Below are 19,092 nucleotides of genomic sequence, written 5' to 3' on the forward strand. Positions count from 1 at the left end.
ATCCTGTCCACTCTAAGTCCAAGCCTCCGTTTGACTCTTCTTCCTCATGGACTACCCTAGTGTCATCTCTAGGAGGCAACTGGAAGACCTCAGGTCCAGCTCTGTCTCACAGCATCTCCAAAGATTTTTTCTTCCTCTGATCTGAAAGCACAATCCTAATGCAGACAGGCTGAGTCTAAGGCATACTTCTCAACAGTCATCAGCCCTTTTCTATGTGGTGGAGGAAATATATCTGAAATGTAATGTGTTGTCTTCTCCTGGAGCATGTAAGGCATGCTGGTCATGTGAGTCTCCTCTCCTGTCCCTAGCTTTTACAGCTGGTGGCTGGATTATCTTCGCTTTCTCCTAATCCCTTTGGAAAAATTGAGTAGATTTTCTTTTGACAGCCACTGCTGCTGCTGTTTCTCTAGTAGAAAGCCATTTCAATATCGCTGTTACTGATTTTTGGCTCTGCCAGCTGGATGGAACTAGTGGAAAAGGCATAACTGGGAGGACGAAGGTGCCAGCAAGGGAGCAAAAGGACAATGCTCATGAGGAAAGCCATGTCATCCTGCACCCTCATTCATTCCTTTGGCTGAGGTTAAGCAAGTTGCAAGAACGATATGGGAGAGGGCAGTTGCTCACACAAACACCACTGGGCCAGGGGTTTTCACCCCTTCCTCTGTATTTAACATCTGCTAGCAGGAGAAACAGTTGTGAGGATGGAGGTGCTGATCTGTGAGCCGGTACAAAGGAGCTGTGGGGGTGGGGATGGCCCGGATCGGTTACAGCTGCAGTCACCCTCGGAGGAAAGCAAACAGTGGGAATAAAGGTCACAGAAGAAAGTGAGGATATCATCTTAAAGAGAACCTCTCCTGCACAGGATTGTCTCATGCAGTGCTGCTGAGCATCTTGAAAAGCAAACCAATAGCATTAGGGTGGAGGAATTCCCACTGCATCCCCCTCCTCTAGCCCCCTCACCTCTGCCTGGAGATCAAAAAGGCAGCAGCAGTGCAGCCTTCTGTCTGCATGAGAACAGAGCCTGTGGAGGCAAGCTGTCACATAGGAAAGCTGCTCTCTGAAGATGCTTGGAAAATAAACAATGGCACATCAGCACAGTGTGAGGTGGTTACCTGGGTCTCAAAGAGAAGGAGGAAAGGAGAAACCATGTGTGCTTGGGATAGGCAAGAGCCTGCCTTCCCTTCCTCGTGAATGGCAAAGTCTTCATTTCCATGTACTTATCAGACCTGGGGTAGCATTTACAGGAAGGGCAGTTTGGCAGAGGGAGATGCTGCATGCAGTGTAGTGCCTCAGGGATTACATTTTGTCAGACTGTGCTTTCTGTTTTCTGAAGGCTAAAATGCCCCAGCACAAACCATCTTGCAGTTTGCCCTGGGGAGCAGGATGTTAATGCCAGCAGTGTTTTCTTGTCTTGAACACGTGATGGAAAAGACTGGGAGAACTCGAGGTTTTTCTGTCCCCAGATTCTTGGCATTAGCCTGACCTCTTTCTGCACCTGACAAAATCTCTCTCAGTGGGTTGGTTTTAGTGTAACGAGGTGATAGGTAAGGAGACCTAAGTGGTGAACAGTTCCTGAAAGACACACTGGTGCCAGGTGCCTGAAAGGATGTGTACAGGGCTGTTTTTTCCTCTTTCTCTGTCTGGGTTTCCCAGGAAGCTGTTTTGCTGCACGTCTGGTGTTCCTGACCCACCGCATGGGAAGCCTTGAGTAATCCCACACTGCTCTGAGCATGTTTGAGAAGTTTTGTATGACAAGATCACTAAGTGTCCTGCCCTTTGCTCTGCCCCCTCTCGTGTTTGTCACATCTAATAATGGACAGAAATGTGGTGTGTGCCACTGAACACAGGGAATTTGTTTGTATTCCATGTTTGCCACAGCCTTTTAATTTGAGGAGGGAGCGTGGGAGCAGGGAATGGCTAAAAACACTTCTCTTTGGTAGCTCTCTGCTGTAGGCTAGATACAGGTCCTAGGGAATGATGTGAACTTGAGCTGGAGTGCTGGGCTTTAGAGTGGCAGTCATGTCTCAAGGAGCAGTCTCAAGTGCTTTAAAGTGCTGGATCTGTTTCAGTGGTTGGTCAAGGGTGCCTGGGACAGGCTGCTGTCTGTGCTCTGGTATCTGGGGTAGGGGTATCAGGCACTGCAGTTTTCAATGAGGATGTTGTCACATTTTATTTTGCAAGGGAAGTGCTGTAGAAAGATGACTCAGTCTGTCTCCAGCCCTTAGTCTAGGTAGGGTGCTCATACACTTTTTGTGAGCTATGCTTGTGGTACTGCCAGGTACTGGACTGCACTGCTGCAAGCAAAGTGGGCTTTTGTCCCTAAACTCAATGTTGGTACATTCTGGGCTTGTTCTTTGGAGAGATCCCATCTAGTTAGGTAACAATAATAAGGTGTAAAAGTGCAGGAGAATCCTAACTTGTGAAATCCTGATGATTTTTCCATGCTTACATATTTGGTTGTTGAATGTGTGTATCTGATCCTAATTTCTGTGCACATGCTCTCCATTCCTAGATGGAGCAGATGTTGTTCCAATGACCACCTCCCATCTTTTGTCCCTTCTTTTTATTCCTTTCTTGCATGTTCAAAACGTGGTGAGTGAATAAATGCAGCACAGCAGGTCTTTGGGGAATTTGACTATTTGAAGGCTCTTTCCTCAAGACATATGAAACAAAACCAAAAATTAAAGAGGCCTTTAAACAAGTTCTGAAGTCATAGAGGCTAAAAAATATTGGTGGTTTTTTATGAGGAGGAGGGGAGAAATTAATACTTCCTTGGGAAGAGTGGAAAAGATATGGGGGGAGATAATTTGTGGCCAGTTTCAATATTAGGCATTTTGGCAGGCTGAGATCAAAATTAAGTTGAAAACTTCAATTGCCTTTATTGCCTAGTCCAAGGGAAAATGGGCTGGTATAGCTGGGATGTTGGCAGGAGAGGAAGGCATGCATAAGAAATTATTTCTCATGTGAGGCCTCTTTTCCCTCCTTAGCCTATATAAAAGGGGACAAGGTCTACTTTCGGATACATGTGAGTATTCAGCAGTCAGTGGGGAAGCTTCCACAAGGCAAATAAAGTCCCTGACATATCAGAAAGGCATCTGCTTTGTTCTGTTGACTTTGTAAGAAGTGTGAGATCTTAAATGAGACATGGAGATTAGGTGAATTGTGCCACTAGGATAACATTTTTGGGAAGCATCTGGTTCAGGATTCTACAATGTCTAGCACGGGTGCTTTCTGGGACAATTCCCCATCCAAGGCTTGGCTCCATTTGCTTTATGTCAAGCCCCTTCCGGGAGCATATTGCAGAGATTTCTGAAATGATGGCAGTCAGACAAGAGTGGGATTGTGGAGCATGAGAGCTTTGTCAGCATGGTATTGCACCCAAGTGAAGGAGCCCTGCAGACAGGATAATTTCACTGCTGCTGGGACCTGGCTAGCATTTCCAGAGGAAGTTTTGTGGATGTACTGGCTCTGTGCACAGGAGGAATGTCCTCTGAGATGGTTGAGGGCAGGATATGTGCCAGGATTAGTGCTGCTCATGGGTAAAACCTGATGGTTACCTATTATCCAGAATATTTTAATATCTTTAGGGTATTTTTTCTGAGACACACATTTTTGGATAACTGTTCTTATCTTTATTTATGTTTTCCTAAGCATTCCCAATATCCTTCTCACTTCCAGCTGGGAAATTGAAATACAACAAGCTTTTATTTATGTATTTGTTTTTTGTTTTGCCTCGTGGTTGTTGTGGGCTAACTTTGTCATCTCTACTGCAGTTTGTGTGCAAATGACATCTGAAATCAAGCAGTTTAATTGCAAAAATGGAGAAACAGAAAAGCACCACATAAAAGCACCAAAAATATATGGAAAAAGCCACCCATTTTACAGTGTCCATTACATGACATCCACTAATGCAACATTTGCCAAATGGGTGGGAAAATTGGTAGGGAAAGGAATGTCATTTCATGGTCCAAGCTTGCCTTTCAGATTTGTACCTTTTGTCATCAGAGCTGTCAGGCTCCAGGCACAAGCTTCTGCAGTAGTGGGCTGGCCTTAGTCAGGGACAATCTGGCTTCACATCAAACTGAGACTCTTTTTTTTCCTGGATGATGTAAATTTTTTTTTCTCTTCAAGAATTGGAGCATTTTTTTTTTTTTTTTAATTTAAAGCCTTTCAATAAAGGGCAAGGGGAGGGAAAGTTTAAAACTTTGAGGGTGATGAGGCACTGGAACATGCTGGCCTGAGAAGCTGTGGATGACCCCTCCCTGGAAATGTTCAAGGCCAGGTGACTGAAAGGTGAATATTTGTCCTAGCCTGTACAGAGCAGAGCCCTGTGTAACTCAGGTCAGTTTGGAGGGGAGGAGAAAGCTGGTGCCAAATCTGCCTCTGGTTTGAGTTGCATGTTGTCCAGTTCTTATACTAGTATGTGATAACACCCACTTTGTTGGTTTGGTATTATCAGCAAAATGTGTCAGGCATTTTGTGGTAAAATGATCTTGGTTTGACAAAATCTGTGGGGATTTTTTCAAACTGTGCTCTTTCTGCTCGGTGTTTCTGTGCCCTGTGGATGCACATGGACTATACTCTGTAAAATTATTCTAGTGGTAAGTAGAGCGTGGATGGGATAAGGAAAGGAAGACTTTGAAGCAATGTGTTATAAGCTCATCAAAAGCTTGGAGCCTGATAAAGTTTCCATTTTAAAAAACAGGGTAAATTCTAGACATTTTATTCCAATTTGGGATGAAACTGAATCAACATTTTAACATCTTCTATGGTGGCTGGAAAATCTTGTTGACCAAAGAAAATGGCCTAAGTATGATGGCATTGTTACTTTGGTAGGAAGGGAAAGAAAATTAAATCAAAATTATTGATATTGCAATCAGTATTGCTTCAAAGACCTCATGACCTCGTGCCTCTGCAAAAGAAACTTGGAGAAAGATCTCTTACTTACAATTGACTCTCTGAATCTGTCTCTTACCAGGAGTGTGGGGAAGGAAAGCCAGTAAGTGAGGATGGTTGTAGGTTGCCAGTTCCAATGTCCTGGTTTGATTGCATTGGTAATTGGGGTGCAATAATGGGGCAGCCTTTCCCAGGGAGTTGTGTGAGACCCTTGTGCACCTTTTTTTTTTTAATAATACACTTCACCCTTTTGAAAAGTAGATTTTTTTTTTTTTCAGAGGAAATACAGGATTTTGGTTTGCATTTTGAAACTTCTCTTCGAAAGGAAAACTTGGCACTGTGAACCTGCTAACTCCAGCAGGCATCCAACACGTGCTTTGGAGAAGGTGATTATTCTCTGTCACTGGGGCAGGTGCCTTTTCCTGTGAAGATTTTTGCTGCCGTTAAGGAGTGATGTCCTAAAGGGGTTTGTATTTTTAGCAGCTGTGATTTATGTCCTGTGGGCTGTCTTTAAATCATGCCTCAAAGAGGGATAGGTTATTTTACAGAGAAACCCATGAAGTAATATATGCTTCTGGTGTGACTTTCTTTAAAGCTGTGCATTAATTCCTGAGAACTGAGGTCAGCCTGCCTGTGCTGAGATCTGCAGAATGACATTTTCATAGTGGGGCTTATTTCATGCTGATGTGAGAAGCAGGAAGTAATATTTACCATATGAAGATACACAGTACTATTAATAATAATGATAACAACCAATTAATACTAATGCAGTGCATTTTAAAAATTACTCTTTTTTTCTTAGTCTCAGAGTACTTAAGAAGACCTCCAATGTACAGGGAAAGCAAGGGGAGTGCTAATGACAGTTCAGGTTTTGCAGGGATCAGTATCCGCCTCTGGTACATGTACAAACCTCTGGTTGCAATGTGGTGGAAAGCTGCTGGCTTTGGAGTTCTTGCTTTTGACCTGGAAACGTAGTTGCTCTGCTGGTCTGGAGACACCTCTGCAGGATGGGGAACCCTCTGAATTTTCCTCTCTCTCCTCAGCTTCTGTAAGTCGCAATGCAGATCAAACTGAGAGTGGAGAGGAGTGGCCTATCTGTGACTTCACTGTAATATTTCCTCCACTCCCAGTACTCCACGCAATGTCATAATTTACAGCTCTCCACAGTCTGACCAGGACATAAACCTTCTTCCGTGGTGAAGATCTGTAGGTAAGTTGTAGACACTAAAGCTTAGTGATGTGTACTTCTCAATGGTGTTATCCTGGCGGTTCTGATTCAGCAAATAGAACTTAGGTCATGATGGGTTTAAGAAAATGGTGATGTTAAGACACATATGGAGGAGTATAAGAAGGCTGTAAAATGTTTTTGTGTGTAACTATGGAGGCATGCTTTGGTATAAGAGAATTGCTTTATAAATGAAGTTGTAAGAAACATTTAAATGTCAAGTATCCTTCATCTCATTCATTCAAATGCAGAATATTTATGAGGATACTGTTAATAAAGCATCTTTGGCTCTCTGACCAGAGAATGGACTTAGGCAGGGAATTTGACAGTGGAAAGGACTAAGAAAGTGAGAAAAGGATGTTTTCAATGAGTTACTTTGAATTTCTTTTGCATGCACTTTTCTTTTAAAGGTTTTGTGAAATGCTCCAGCAATTTGCTAAGTATTAAAGGGAACAATGAACAGGGCCCTCTTTTTACAAAGACGAAGAAACAAGGATTTGAAGATTTTTCAGATTGCTTCAAAAATAGCTGGATGAAGATGGACATAACAGCAAATGAAATATTTAACTAGAGTGACCCTCACTGAAGTGATGTCAAGGGTAGTAAGTAATACAATTGTCACACTGTAATCACTTCTTTGTAAGCTACTGAGGCACAATTATTTTTAGTAAATTGAAATGTCTGATAGGGACAATGCTGTTTTCTTTAGCTAAAAATAGTAACATCAAATACTTATTTAATCTTTAAAATGTTTCAGGCTTTTAACACCAAGACTGGATAATTTCACTCTTTTGGTTTTTTCTTTCTAGCTAGTATCTTTGCTCTGAAGCTTTCTCAGGATACAAGTATTTACCAGTTTCATCTCAAATGGTGAAGTTATTAGCCACTTAAGTTGATTATCTCCCTGAAAAGATTAAAGAGGTTTCATTTTTTGAATGGCACTCTTGAGATTTGGCTCAAGTGTTTGTGATTTGGAGTAGCTGTAAAATTGTTATAAGAAATATGACTCAATAAAAAGCTTCTAAAATACCCAGACATCCAGGAAGCAGTTTTAGGTCCTGAGTTTCTCTTGCTGATGCAGACAGCAAATACTGCACTGCTTGTCCTGGAGTGGCAGTGTGGTCTTCTGCACAGCCCTTGGGTTCTCCTTCTATGTCTAGGAATATGTCAGGAAAAATGTCAGGCAGGTACCACATGTGTTCAGCACAGTCAGGGTTTGCTGTGAGAGTCACTGAGACAATGCTTGTCGTAGAGTCTTCCCCTCCAGACCTGTTCTTCTTAGGCCGTGCTATCTTAAGGCCCTTTGGATGGGATTTGCAGGAGCTGAGTCTAAACGCCTTTTCTCTCAGAACTCTGGACTTTACTATTATATGTGGCATCCCAAATCCTTCATCTTTAACCCTGATGTTCCACTGGATTATTGTATTTCAGCCTTTGAAAGATTTTATTCTTTTCATCAAGCATGCACAAAAATACTGTTGAAAGTTCCACTCAGTGTCAAGGCTATTGGTTCTTCCAGTTTGCTGCCAGGGGTGCAGCTCAGAACTGCTTTAGATGGATCAAGGAAGATGCCCAATTACTAGTTAATTTTCTCCTTAGATATTCAAAGACGAGTCCTCTTGTACATCAGCATAATTTAAAAAATATTTTTCTTAATTAATTATTCTAAAGCTCTCTTTGCTTATGAAGCTCTTGCTACCCTTTTGAATCCGATTATTTATAAGTAACATGTTTAGCACATATTCTTGAGGGAACCAAGCCCTGTAAGTCAGACACTGGTGTTTTGGTGTTGTCCAGTGCCCAGTCTCAATGCCTGTGAAATTGCCTGAAAACTCTTACAATAAGTTTCCTGAATATGCCCACAGTGAGCTGGAAAACAATGGTGTCTCACTGATGGATTTACCAGGGACTAACTCACCACGCTGCCCTCCTCCCTTTGGCAGCAGGTATCAGAACTTTGAGCTGTGACTGTAAAAGAAAGAAACATCACTGCCTGAGCTTGAAAAAAAGGAAAATCTTAGTGACAACCTTCATAGCATTTGATAGTTTCTTTCCTCAGGGGCCCCATCACCAGTGGAGAGGTGCAGTGCCAGTCTGCAGAGCAAGTTCTGTCACCACAGCAGAGTCCCTTGATGTCCTTCTGGGGACTCCATCTGAAGGAAGGACAGGAGCTGCTATGTTTGCTCAATAGAAGAGAGTTCCCTTTAAGAATCACAAGGAATGCAAGGACCAGCAGCTCTCCCTTGAACCTTTGCCCTTGCATTGTGGACCTTTTGTGATTCCTGTTTTCAAGTTAGCATGAAACTTGCAGGTTAGGTGGGAAGTCTCCTCCCTGATGAGTACTGAGCTGGCAGCTTCTGAGCTTTCGGTATCAGAAGCAAAGTTGCTGCTGACTGACCAGACTTGGAGTGTCTCCTCTTTACCTGTGCAGCGCCTGTGACAAACCCCACAGAAGGGTCTGTAGGCTTTGTGTGGCTCTGGCTACAAAGGCCCGTGCCTGACCTTGATGAGCTTAACAAACCCAGATCCTCTGGTATCTTAGTGTGACCCTGATTTAACAGGGCACTTTTAAGCCCTACCATCCTGATTCTTACAATGTCCTGACTAATCAGATTAACCGCAAATCTCGAGTTTATTCTGTCTACTCATAGGTAAAGAATACCATTTTTCCTGAGAGAAATTATTTTAAAATACCCATTTATGAGCATGAGTTGAATAACTGAAAAACAGTTACAGTTTCATCAGAGAGAGATGAGCTATTAAGGTGGAAATTGTTAGATAGCAGTATCATTTGATTTCAGGGCAGTATTAGGTTCTGAGTTTTTTCCCTGAAGTTGAAAATGTGTCAGATTTCAGCCTGGATCCTTATTTATCCAGATGGAAGTCTCAGTCTTATGCTACCACAGATTTTGCAAGCTTCTCTTACAAGCATATTAAAGCTCTAGTGTTGCCATATTTCATTTGGCAATAATTATGTCCTTTGCCTCTCTTCTGGATAATATTTAGCTATTATTACTTGCTACTGTTCTGCTGGGAGCGCTAGTTTGCATTTAATTACGGATCACTTGCAAATAGCCTATATGGCCCTGATTCAGCAAACACTTCTAGCAGGTGTGTAATTCTAAAGCATTTAAGTTCCATGTAGCTCACATCCTCTGTTATATTTTGTGCCTGGCATGCACTGATTGCATGAACCCTAGATCTAGAAAGTGTCTCCATGCAGGTAGGGACTGTTGCATGTTGTTCTGGCTCCATGACCTTGTGGGCGTGACGCTGAGGCCATTGATTGCCACACATGTCATATCGTAAGGTATCCCCTTAAATGGCTCTGAAACTGCACCTGGCAACCCATTAGCATTAGATAGAACTCTAGGACTTTTAGACTTTTTAGAAGGGACAACAGCTTTTTGTCGGCTTAGGACAAAGTAGAGCCCTCTATCTTGCATGCTTCCTTGGCTCAGTATAAATTTTACTAAGAATCTCTATACCAGAAGTAAAACTTGGCTAAATGACCTACCAGGCAGCAGGATATGCCAGGCACATTCACAATATTGTATAATTTAATTGGCTAGTTGGAAATGCATAATAAAATACAGGGTGTTTGAGTTATTACTTAGCTGCCTATGTAATTACTTCTGTTTAATATTTAATTGTGTTGATCTTTCTGTCTTGTCTTTGTTCCACACAGAAAATAGATCCCCCTTTTTGTCTATTCACAGGCACTGGGCTACTGGGTAGAGGGCATTGCAGCTAATCTTCCTGATTGTTCAAATGTCACCGTAAAATATTTAGCATCTTGATAACTCCAAAGCTATCAAAACAGATTGGATGGTAACAATTAAAATTATGCTAACATTACTAAAACAGATATAACGGAGTGATGCTTGTTAAGCACTTAATGATCCCTTTCTCCAAGGAATTCCATTTCAATTTCTTTATGCTGCCTGATTGCTTTACTGCATCCTGCAGGTTTTGTGCACTGCTGCTCTGTGTAATACATATTCAAACCCTTCTCTGAGCTCTCATCATGCCAATCAAGGATGCAAATGAAGTCTGTATGACTGTGTGATCAGAATTTCTTGCTGGTTTGCAAGCCCGTAAATAATGGAGTGAATAAGGATCTGATGTGTAACAGTATAAAAGTAATCAGACCTTGTATCTGGCTTCTAGTAAACATCAGTATGGCCCTGATCCAACCACTGCTGTAATCAATGGGAGGCTTTTATTGACTTTAATGGGAGTTGAATTAGGCCTTGTCTGAGGCTTGAAAATTCAGCTGCAGCTATTGGGGCTGATCCTTGGCTGGTGTAACCTGGCTTTGTGCTCCTGGAAATCAGACAGCTGATCTGCCTTGCCCTGCCGAGGATGTGGCAGGCAGCACCCTTCCCTGAACTGCTGTCACCCTGCGCACACTCCAGCTTTCTGTGTCAGGGGAGCTTTGGGCTTTGCTTCATTCAGCTATTCACTTATGAACTTAAACTGCTCTCTGAACAGTGTTTGAAATGTGTAATTACCGTTGGAAAAATGTTTTACTTGAAAGGGATTCTAATAATCATTATTTTGAACTTTAGTTTTTTGATATTTTCATTGTTTATAAAGGAACAATATCTATTCCTTTTGCTTTCCTTTGCCTACGAGGGAAAAATGAGCCTAATTAGCAAAACCAAAAATAAACTAAGTTGATCAGAAAAGCAGTACTTAAAATTTGCAGACCTTCCCTTGCAAATGCTGATATGAGTAATTATAAAGGCTTTATGAAGTGTCCTTGCTTTGCAGTTTTGTGTGGATGAATGGGTAGAGAAGACAGTAACTCTGTGTGGATGAAAGGCTTTTAAATGCAACTTTGTGGAACATCTGTACTATGGACCACTTAGAGCTGTGATACCCGTCCTGTTTCTCAAGTACTACAAGGAGTATAAAAGACTTTGTGAAATTCTTTGAGTTGATTCTTATTCTGGGCTCTCTATTTTAAAGGATATAGAAAATACATCCTTTGGGAAGTCTTCTGGCCAGCTGAGCTCTCCAAGGATAAGCTTGAAAACATGTTAGATTGATGTTCTGGAGCAGCTCCAAGAAAGCTTGGCCAGTGTGTGATGGCAACTGCACCTACCCTGAAATTCGGGGAGGGAAATGTGGTCCTGCCTCTGGGTTGTGTATGTGTTTATAGGCTCACCCCTCAACAGTGACAGTCAGCAGAGTTGCTGTATCCTCCAACAGGGTGAGGATGATTTATGCCAGCTGAAAATCTGGGTCTCCACATCCTTATGCATGCAGAGGCACCACTGGTTGGCTTTTGCTGAGGTTTTTTTTTTCACTTAAGTGTTATTTCCAGCAAAGGCAGTGGAAGCAACTTAGATGCTGTTTTTTCAGCAACAGATTTGTCCTGTATGTAGGGAGGTACTTGGCTGTGTTGGGAAGCAGGACACGTCCCCATGTCACCCCTCAGCAGACTGGGTGGTGGCAGCACCGTGGCTCTTCTGCTCAGCCTGGGAGTCATCTGGGGCCAGTGCTTGGCCAGGTGACCATCTGCCCACAGGACACCTGTCCTGGTGTGCTCTGGATCCCACCCCCCGTGGATCTCACCAGCTTTTTCCATGTTCCTAACAGACCTGTTTGCTTCTTTGTGAGGTTAAGGTGCCTTTATGGGTCCTGCTGGCAGTTCTGGTCCAGACTTGTGTAGAAAGAATCTCCTTCCAAAAGGTCTAAAAATGCCTCAGAGTTTTAAGATTCATGTGAAGAACCCCACTTCAATCTGGCCATTAAACATTGCTATGAATAAATGCTCTGCTGCTCCAGTTTTCAACAGAAAGGCTTCTTTGCCTGGCACTACCAGGCTCATTCTCCTTTTCAGATCTAAGTTGGAAAACAGAAGGTTCTGCTAGTCTTTACAGGGTTTAATTTCTCTTTTGTTTTATAAAATTCTGTCTTTGGAGATGAGTTCCATAATAACCCTCTTTTAAAAATGGTGTTTGCCACTTAGCTCTTTTCCATTTGGAGGTGTTTTATTTACAGTAAATTAAAGCAAGAAGGTAAAGTGTTTTCTATTTTCCTATGTTCTGTATTCATAGGCTTTAACATCTGCCTTCCATCCCCTTTTTCTGTTCATTCAACATCAAACCATGCAGGAGTAAGTCAGGGCTCATCCTTCTGCCATGCTATGCTCTTCTTGATCATTCAACTGAAACGTATTTGTTTGTAGGTGAAAACTACCACTGCTTTTTCTTGTTTCTCTAGTGACTTTGGAATTGCACCTTTTCTCTTTTGTTTAAGGGTTCCAGTTCACGGTGATATTTAAGATAAAAAGCTGAACTCAACAAAAACACAGAAGAATTGAAGAGGCCCGGTCATCAGAGGGGAAAAATATAGCCTGACAAGTCTTCAGAGTAAGTAAGGTTGCAGAGATGCGTCACTTTATTTTAATTAAACATCTGTGCATTCTCAACGACTTGTGTTCTCCTGGTGTCCTGGTGAATAGAAGGATTTCCTCAGTGATGCTGTTTACTTTTTGTTCATTCATATTTGAGTTTGCAAATTGTTTGAAAGCAATTTAACTTTTCACGTAGAAATTTCATACAGGTGAAGGCTTTTCTGTACTAGGGAAAATGTGAACAGAATTCACATTGCAATGTTGATTTTAAAGTCCTAGAGTGTGGGATGCTCCAGAACTGCCTGTTGCCAATGTGTGGAGCAGTTCTTCCACCTGTTTACCTTCTCATTTTACACTTTTTTTTTCCCCAGATAGATATTTTATTTCCTCACATCTATTTCCTGAAGAGTTCATTCTCTTTCCCATCAGCTCCCAGTATCTGTTTGTCTTTCACCTCCTCGTGGGACTCTGCTTAGTACCTCTCCCTGACCCAGTCTGTTTGGTCTTGCTCTGCCACTGTTAAAAGTTCAGGCCACAAAGACTTTGCCCTTGTCATGTTCATGTGCAATTAGCACAGAGTGCCAGACAGGAGCTGCAGCTCCGACTGCAGCTGAGGGCGCTGGGAGCCCGGCCATCGAGTTCAGGGGGGTTAGCGTTTGGGCACATCAGGGCCTTTCAGTGCAGCGTAGCTTGCAAGTAATTTAGAATATTAGATGGACAAACATGTCATGATTAAGTCCTTAGAAGCCTGTAAGAAGCTGTTTTTACACAGCCATTCCTGGTGTGTTGAGATTAACCGTCCTGTCAGACTGGGCGTGTGTACACTTCCAGGCAGGAGCTGACCTCTCCCGTAGCTGTAATTAGAAACAATTCTCAGATTTATATGATGAGTTTTATTTCACAGGGTGCACATACAGTCCACACAGAGAAGAAGTTTTTTTTTCACAAATTGAACTTGTTCTCTCAAATGCAATTCTATCTCCAGCTGTCTTAAGAATACCCTGCACTGTCTGTGAGTGCTGTAAAATGAGTGCAAGCTTATAAATTCACTTTTTTGCAGTTATTAAATGTGCTTTACTCATTCCAGCCTGTTGCTGTGGAAATAGGTATGCTATAGAAACCTTGGCACTATGACAGGCAATTAAAATACCAAGATGTTTAGCCATGTATGAGTATTTTCACACAGTGAGACCTCTAAGCTTAGCCTGGTGCTGACATTGTTAATTATTGAATCAATTGCATGAGATGAGGTTGACAGGTGTAATTATATATTTCTATGGTGATTATGTATGACCTGTCATAGAGACCAACATGCCTGTAACTTTGCACTCATTTAGTAGTCATTTATTGAGTGAAGTATTGGAGTTGGCATGCCGTTTACAAGGGAAGGAAATGGAAAACAAAACAGAAGTCCATTTTGAAATATAATTGATTCATTAAACCATTTACCAATGCTTGATTTTAGTACATGGAAATATATCTTTCCATATTTCCTACAGATCTCTCAGTTATTTAAGCATATTCTTGCACCCTGACTTTACCAAAAGAATAAAACTCACGCGGCGAGTTAATGAGAACCTGGGTCTCAGGTCTTCTGCTGCCATATCCTGGGAGAAGTTTGGGGAGCTTGCTGGGACCATCTGAATATGGACCGTTTAAAAATATTTGGCTTACTTGTTAAAGAGCTCAAAATCTTTCAAAATAACCTCCTTTCTATGCAAACACATCTGCACAATCTTCTTCTTTGTAATAGCTGCTCTTTAATATGTTAAAAATGATACAAATATTTTTGGAATTCATTGAAGTGAACTTGGGCTGGTGCTGGAATTCCTCATTCACTTTTCTAGATAAAAATTTTTCTGTGTAGTGGCATCACACAAAACTTTGCTGTATTGTTTCCCATGTAGTTCTCCCTGGTGTTCTGTGCCACCCTGATGATGTGAATGAAAAGACTCTGTTTCTCAAAGTGAGAGGAGACAGAGAGAAATTAAATATTGCTCTCATTTTATTAAGAGGTCCTTGGACTTGGTTGAAGTCAAGCAAACAATTTGACTTACTTTCCTTAACCACATCTCTCTGCAATACAAGTATTGCCTTATTCACAGAAGTTTTGATGTGTAAGAGCTATCTGAGGTGGGGTAAAAATAAATTTGGGTTAGTACCAACTTTTGTTTCATTTTAAAGATCAGACTGTCAGCATTTTTTACAATAGCAGTAGGTATGAGACTAGTTGCTGCTTCAAGATGGGAGTCTCATTTTCTTCCTTATCACTGTGGGCTCCTGGTGGAGATTTAGCTGAATGATGAATATTTAGAAAACTGTCCTTTGGAATCAGTAATGAAACTAGGTTCAAATGCCAAAAAGTGGATGCAAACCTAAACTTGGAAAGTTTCATCCCAAAGTTTGGAAGAACCTTTTTTCCCCAGTCTCATCTGCCTAGAACATGTTGGTCGTAAGTTTTCCAGTAGGAAGCATTTGGGTTAATATCTGGCTTTCTAATTATGTGCTTGGAAAGACAGCTTTTGTGGCTGTTCCAGAAAACTTCCCAAGCATGGAGTAAAATGCATGTTGTTCCAAAAAAAAATCCTGAATAAAGTGATGTCTGGTGAATTGCATTTTTGTTTTTCTATCACTAAGCTAGAGTTTGAGGGCTTTTTTATAAAATTATTATTATTTTTTATTTTCTTGTAATGAAATTCCGTTCAGGTAGAATAATATTTGATGGAAGAGGTTGGAAGAGGTCTCTGGAGATCATCTCATCCAACCTGCCTGCTCAAAGGAGAGTAAATTGGAGCAGGTTTCCCAGGATCATGTCTAGTTGGGTTTGGAATATCTCCAAGGATGAGGAGAGTTCACTTTTTTAGGTGTCCTATTCCAGTGATCAATCACTCTTACATAAAAGTTTCTTATGTTTCAATGATATTTGCTGTATTTTGCTGTATTTGAAAGACATTGCCTGTCTTTCTTTTACTAGACACCATGGAGAAGAGTCTGGCTCTGTCCTTTCCTCCTCCCATCCATTTATAAAATGGGTAGGATCCACTCCAAGTGGAACAATCCCAGTTCTCTCTGCTTTTTCTGTCAGATGCTCCCTTGCAGTCTCTGGGACAATATAGAGGAGAAATACCAATTTTCTCTGTGACTGAGAAATCTGGTTTTGGGGGGCTGAAGAGAGGAGAAAGTTGGAGACACTGTGATAGAGCAGATGGTTGTGGGGGAGCTGCTGATGCATTTCAGTGGAGTCCTTTAGAGCCAGGAACTGCCTGCACAGTGAGGGTGGGATCAGTCATCTTTTGGACAGAGATGAGTTGGGAGCTCAGGGCCTGGTGAATACCAATGGCCTAAGGCAGACTTGAAAATTTATAATAAAGAACTGCAATGGGCATGAGGAAAAAAGGAGGGGGGCATCAAATGGAGCTTCCTGGCATTGTTTGTCCCACTCATTTCATTCGCCCCAGCAATGTGCCTCCCTGGTGTTATGGCAAACTGCTTCCTCTGAGCAGCTTGGCTGCCTCTTCCCAGATGGACTGCACACCTCATTGCCAAAGAGGGGGTAACGTATTTTCCTAATCTGCAGTTTTAATGCCCTCCTGGATAGCCCTAAAACTAACCAAACGCTGTGTGGAGGAAATAGAGCACAAGCCTTCACGGGCCACTCAGGACCACACATCCCCTTGTTGTCATCACAGCACGGCCAGCTCAGAAGCAGCAGTGACATTTACTCAGGATCGGATACGAGCAAAGGGGAGAATTTGCTTTTCCCATGTACACTTTCTATTCTCATACACTATTTATTTCTGACTTCAAAGTAATTCTCTGTGTTTTATTCCAGCCTTGACCATGTGGCTCCAAGTGCTCCCATAACTCCTGTTGATGATGTTCTAACATGATGCAGCCATAAACTGGATCTTTCTTCTTCTAATGTACCCTTTTTAATTATCTAAAGACTAAACTTTTGAATACCACTTCTCATTTGCACGCTGGATTTAAGGCTAGAAAGCAAGTTTGCTTATTTAATATTTGCTTTGATTTGGTGATTAGTCATTGTTCTTAATTATTTTTTACCATTTCCACATGAGTGATCAGGAAATGAACAGCTGTCTCACACTTTCAGCAAGTTAAAACCAGCCTAACTATGGTATTTCCTTATTGACTTTTTACTTGCCCCCGTGCAGAATGTTTTAAGATGTTGCTTCTCTTGAGTCGCCCACCTCACAGCTTGAGTAATGCCACAGCTTTTAAAAATGTTTCCCTTCTGACTTGCCAAGGCGATGAAGACAAGTAAAGTCATCCAGCATAAAAGGTATACACCAACCAAACATGAATCGAAGGTGTGGATCAAATTGCAATCCAAACAAGAAGAATATTAGAAGCAGTTTTGGAGACTGAGGAGACCAGTCCTGTGGCACACATCTGCAGTGAGAAATAACACCATCCTGGGATCCTGTGTGATTTTTATAGACTGACAGCAAATCCTCTTTAAAAAGTAAAAATAAATGGCTTGCTGCCCCTTTTTTTTTTTTGCTGATGTTTTCCTTTTATCTTTTCATTCCTTTTCAAATTGGTAATGATTTTAAATCGCTCCTCACCACAGAAAGTGCTGTTTTCCAAGAGCAGTGATTTGATTCTTGTAATCTTATTTATTAGTTAAATCCAATAAGTGCCCAACCTATGCTCTAAATGCCTTTTAAAAATACACTAATAAACACGCCTTGATTGCTTTTTGATTGAATTGCAGATAATGATATTTATATCATCAGTGAGTTAAGTTAATCAGCCTTCCTATAGGGGCGTTTCCAGCGCAGACACTCCACTGTCTGTCTTCTTGCAGACTTGAGATGAGGATGAGCTTTCTCTGTACCCCTGCAATCTTGGGCTTTTGGGGCTTTAACAGATTCGCTGCAATTATTTGACTGATAGGAGTGTTGTGACAGAGATTTATTTGTGCAAATAGTAAGTGTTGCAGAGTCAGACCAGAAACTGCTGGGGCTGGTGTAATTCGTGGTGCTGAGCAAAGAAAAATGGTGTGCAGGTCTTTTCACTTCATGTACTTTTTGTGCATGTTTTTAGATGTGAATCCTGGTTTCTTTGAAGTGGCATTTTGTCTTTAAGCGTTAGGATTTGGGCACTGCAAAGCTGGATTGGAGTCATCACTGGATGCAACACGGCTGATTTTGCAGCGCCTGTATGTGTACCTCATTTCTGGTGGGTTTGAAGAGAGATTAGTAAAGAACTGAATGGAACTGTCATACTCCTGTCAGGGCTAGGAAAATGCCCAAGAAATATCCTGGAAGGCTTTTTGCTTAGCTAGCTGTAGAGTGACACAGCAAGAGAGAAGACACAGAAATTCCTCTGCTTTACACGAGTGTGTTTTAAAAGGCTCCTGAGCCTTCTCTGAAGCACAAGGCAGCATTTTCTGCTTGGGTGACACAATAGCCACAGAGTTCTCCAGAAACTGACATCTTTTGACCCACGCTGGAGGTCAAACCGAATCTAACACAGGCAGACCACATTCCACAAGGGTGGTAATCGCTGGTGTTCTCGGCATGGGGTACGCTAATAGGAAAACAACTGTGATGTGGTGTGGCTTTCTAAATATTACAGCTCCTGAAAGGTTACATCAGTTCCAGAGGAGAAGAAATAAAGTACTTTGCAAATGTTGCTGCAGGAAGATTTTCTCTTAGTAGCCCAACCTAGATGCTTTCTTGAATTTATTTTATTGTTTTTGTCAGTGTATTAAAGGCATGATGTTGCTTATAAAATCTGTTGCTAGCCAGTTGCTTCAGTCTATTTAAAAACTTTAAGTAATTTAAAATCAAAGGGAATCTTTGTTTAACTGGCAGACAGCTGAAGGATGAACTCTTAACATCACCCTGTTACATCCCGAGCTGAAGTGGGAAGGCAGCTTACAGTGGCATGGGCACTGAGCTGGGAGTAGGCTGCTGCTGTAGCTGTGTTACACTGATAATACCTCTTAATCCGTCTTTTGAACTGACTGATAATGCATCAAACCTAGTCACAACCTGTAGGTGACATAATACTGTTCTTGCAATTTGTGCTCTTCAGCAAAGGTGACCCCCAGGTAAGACCAAACTTTTTAGTTTTAAGGCTGAAGTTTTAGCTGCATCTCTGACTTGCTGAGAACTGGAAGTGCTGCCTGCCTTCTTCTGATTTAAGGGCTAGTGACTTCCACTTCAGATGGTTTGGATGTGATAGCAAAAGGCTAATGCATTCTTACAGCTGCCTTGTCTTGCTGCCGAGCTGGGGTGTAATTGGACTAGTTTTTCAGTGGTTCAGATGTCAGCTGGATGTGGGCTGAAGTTCACTGCCACGATTTATTTCAAAGGTTTTCAGAGCTGGGCTTCTGGGCCTTATTTAGGTATTGAAGTCAGTGTAGTGATTTTTTTAGTGTATTCACAGTTGATTCAAAGATCTGGGGGGAACTGTTGGGAGATGTGTGACCCCTGAAGCCCTGATTCTGTGTACCTCATGTAGCAGAGCTAGAAGGATTTGTCCTGAAGGTTAGGAAGAATATTTCTCAGGGCCAATGCTGAATGCTCCTCTCAGCTTCATACAAATTGCAAATTAGGAACTCTGAGCACTT

General features: G+C 41.8%; 1 long non-coding RNA gene across 1 annotated transcript in view; it reads left to right on the forward strand.

Annotated features, from left to right (window-relative positions):
* Window positions 1-18,173, forward strand: part of LOC138110281 (uncharacterized) — a 40,297-nt gene extending 22,124 nt beyond the window's left edge. The window contains exons 5-6 of the long non-coding RNA XR_011150855.1: window positions 12,392-12,504; window positions 16,321-18,173. This is a non-coding gene — a long non-coding RNA (uncharacterized lncRNA). The remainder of the gene's footprint in view (window positions 1-12,391; window positions 12,505-16,320) is intronic.
* Window positions 18,174-19,092: the final 919 nt, after the last annotated feature.

Source organism: Aphelocoma coerulescens, chromosome 4A, assembly GCF_041296385.1.
Source record: "Aphelocoma coerulescens isolate FSJ_1873_10779 chromosome 4A, UR_Acoe_1.0, whole genome shotgun sequence".
Classification (NCBI taxonomy): Eukaryota; Metazoa; Chordata; class Aves; order Passeriformes; family Corvidae; genus Aphelocoma; species Aphelocoma coerulescens.